Raw genomic sequence first — 3737 nt, 5'->3', positions numbered from 1 at the left:
ACTATAATCGTTTATCCTTATATAATTAAACAATCCTTTAAGATTTTTCAATTGATAGTTAATAAGGACTTTAAAAGGTGGCATAACAAGATGTTTAATTCCCTGATCTGATTCCAGTTTAACAGCTACATATTTTCAATTTGGATTTTGTTATAAGTATGTTTATGCGTATGGGTGTCGCTCTTTAACTCCCGACATTTTATTAAAATGGATGTACAGTAGGATAACAAAGTAAATGTTATCTCTACTGTTTTCTTGTACAGTGAACTATAATTGTGGTATAAACAATCGAAATAAAAAGTTATACTAACTGTGGAATAAACTACTTCCGCGTTCTACCTCGGACTATAATCGCATATCTTTGTATAACCAAACAATCCTTTAAGATTTTCAATTGATAGTTAGGAAAGAGTTTAAAAGGTGACATAACAAGATGTTTATTTGTTGGTTTGATTCCACTTTAACAAGTGCATATTTTCAGTTTGGAGTTTGTTATAAGCATGGGTATGAGTATGGCTTGTTAGGTTATGGAGCCTGATTAATATATGACGCACTGTTATATATTAATGTTTACGCGCTTTAATATTTTAAGTTGTACCTTTTATTTTCATTCTCTGTGTAATTGTACATACTCCAAGTCATTAATATAAATAGCCCGTCAGCCATGGAGGTTACCCACGAGTGTTACCACGAAATTACCTCTCTCTCTTTCTCTCCTCAAGAATTCTCTCTAGTTTTTTTTATCTTCTCCATAGATTTAGTGAGTGTGAATTGCTAATCGATCCTAACATGGATGTTGTCGTCAACTCCTGAAATTTTGTTGAAATAGTTGTACAATATGATAGTAAAGTAAATGTTATCTTTACTGTTTTCTTGTACAGCTAATTCCCCTCCTTAACTGAACACTTTGCAATCAGCAAACCACCACTACCGGCAAGCTCCGCACCTTAGCTTTCGCTGCAAATATTTCATTATTACTTCGTTCATTAATGTACACTGTCACGTGTTTCTGTTACATGTGCACCTTCTCCTGGCATAAGGTTTATATAGTCTGTATTTGCACATCTAAAATAGGTTCTCTTTTACGTAACTACAGGAGCAACAGGTTTCTATAGTACTCTACGGGGATCACATTCCTAAGTACGAGAAGTTGTTTGTCCTTTTTGATACATATTTGGTTTCCTGTGCAAAAGTTAGGGACCCCCGAGGATATTCAATACGAGCCTGTACGTATGAGTGGGTGGTTGACAGATATACAATCGTTGAGGCGATTAACACTGACGAAAATTGAATGCACTTTCTTTCTCAGCTATTGAATACCAACGTCCGGGTGTTAAATTTGGTAAGCCCTCACTTTACATTTTTTCCTCTTTTCCTCATGAACTTACTGCCCCTATTAATCAACTTAACTGTTCACGTCTTATTTTGCATTACTCTAGACTTATTAGCTGTAGTAGCTAATTGCAGCATTATTCAATATACAACTGATCAAATTAAGCATTTTCGGGAAGCGATAGTCATGGATCAGAGGTGAGTTACTTGGTGGTATGTTCATTACTTCATCCTCTGCAGCTCTTTCTTTTGCTTCGTGCTTTTTTATACTAACCTAAAAATGTTCCCCACCTTTCACATACGCACCTGTAAGATTAGCAACAAGATATCAATCAACAATTTTAACAAATCCTCAGTATGTCCAGGCTACTACACTGATGAACTGGTATACAGTAGCTTACTCCACCTTCATAACGTTGTGAAAAAATATTTTTACTGTCTAACTTAATCTTTTTCAGGGTGAAGCACAACGAACAAATGTTGCAATCTTACACTTTGAGAAGCTCATCGTCATCCTCCTCCTCGCTGAATCTTGCACCCATTAAAGATCAAATACTGTCTATATCCACCATTCCTGAGTTACTATCTATGGTTAGCTTACTCAACATAATCACAACCAAAGATTTATATATCCAACAACATGCACGTCAAATATCTTCAAAGAAATTTCAAATCGTGTTTTGCATTAACGTTGCAGCTACAAACTTTCCCCATGGAAGCCAGATTATCACTTCCCGACCATCCCCAATCATTTTACTTACTTGCCTGCTCACACTGCAATCACTTTGTACACCCTAAAATAATAAAAGCGGTTTACTGCTTTAACTATAAGCTACACCAAGAATTAGTCCCCAGGTTACTACTAAAATTATAACATTACATACACTCTATATTATGCAGCTTCTCTTTCTCCACTTCTGTAGAAATAATTGTAAAAAGCTCTTATTGATGACAACTGAGATACGTTTCCCTAAAATGATAAGTCCAAAACTTTATGCAAGCATGGTCACTGTACATCTTCAAAGTTTGCATGCACTCATGTACATGACAATAGTTTACTTCCTTCTAATTTTTATTCGGAAGGAAAAGCTATACCCATTCTCCTATAGTTTACTTACCCTTCCACTGATGTTTTGAAATTTGATTAATGTGTATTGCCTGTGTGTGGAACTTGGCGTGATCGCTCACTATACTGTGGAGTAGTTGCGACCTGTATCATTTCCTAAATAGATTAGGTTGACTGCTATCAGTGTGGTACGATGAGAAAATTTCATTAACTTAGAGCAGCTTGACTTTTTTTAAACATATATTGGATTCGGTATGCTCAATATCGGCGACTTCCTTAAAATATGTTTTCTATAAAATGACGTGCGTCACATACATGTACTAATAGACACTGTTTGATGTTGTTTGTCATTGATCGAAAAATATTGCACGTCCTACGGCCTTCTTGCTAATTAAGAGACTGAAAAATATTCTAAATTTGTAATTGAAGTTCTTGTTACTTCCAACAATGTTTCATCCTATATAAAATCTTCACTATTTGATTTCCCTGCATCTCCAACAGTTTCCTTAATTATTTACTTAGATATTAACTTAGTCAAGTAAATTTATTATTTTAGTATATCTACGTGGCTGAAAGATTAGAAATGTTACTTTCTATCTTTTTCTTTTAAAAACTTCCTACACATTTTAACTGTACTGTTATTTTAATCACAGGTGTTACTTCCAAGTTGATATTACGGATGCCAGTGATACAATTACAGTAACAATCTCAGAAACGCTGGCAGAGAAAATGTTGTCCCTAACTGCAGAACAAATATATGAAACTGTCGTTGTCCAGGTACACACATACATACCACTAACAACACGAAAAACTTATTGTCTTACAATCTTGTTCTTTTCAGTAAGTAGAATACTGCATTACATAAAAGTTCACTTAATCTGCTCTTTCTGCTTTTTCAATTAGCAACAACCATTATCTATTACCCGTATAAATGAGCACCTAGCTCATAAACTATTTAAGCTCCAGCTACAAAAGCCAGTCTTCAGATTTCCTAATAAAAAATCTGGCATGCTAGCTATCACCGCCTTCACTGAAGCCGTACCTGCAGATCTGGGGGACACAGGTAAAAGGCAGAAAATCGAACCATCCACGCCCGCAAAAAAACATTAAAGGTAACAACACTTCCACAATTCGATTTTTTACTGTACTCTGCATTCACTGCAATACTCCAAAATATTCTATTCAACTGAATTTTATTTCAAACATATACCTGTAGCATCTCAATCTCAGCAGGTAAATATAATCTTCATAGTTGCTTTTGTTATATCTACCTACTCAATGCATTCAGGTACATAGAATGATCTTACTCGCAGCCAAGCTCGATCAAGTGGTGTGGCAT

The 3737-nt window shown here is 35.2% G+C and overlaps 1 long non-coding RNA gene across 1 annotated transcript; it reads left to right on the top strand.

Annotated features, from left to right (window-relative positions):
- The first annotated feature begins 1638 nt into the window (after positions 1-1638).
- On the top strand, positions 1639-3519 carry LOC107865881. Its single transcript, XR_001672725.2, has 4 exons — positions 1639-1717; positions 1791-1923; positions 3052-3175; positions 3414-3519. It is a non-coding gene; the product is annotated as an uncharacterized LOC107865881 (long non-coding RNA).
- The last annotated feature ends 218 nt before the right edge of the window (positions 3520-3737 follow it).

This window comes from Capsicum annuum, chromosome 3, assembly GCF_002878395.1.
Source record: "Capsicum annuum cultivar UCD-10X-F1 chromosome 3, UCD10Xv1.1, whole genome shotgun sequence".
NCBI lineage: Eukaryota > Viridiplantae > Streptophyta > Magnoliopsida > Solanales > Solanaceae > Capsicum > Capsicum annuum.
This window is presented reverse-complemented; position numbering and strand designations above follow the sequence as displayed.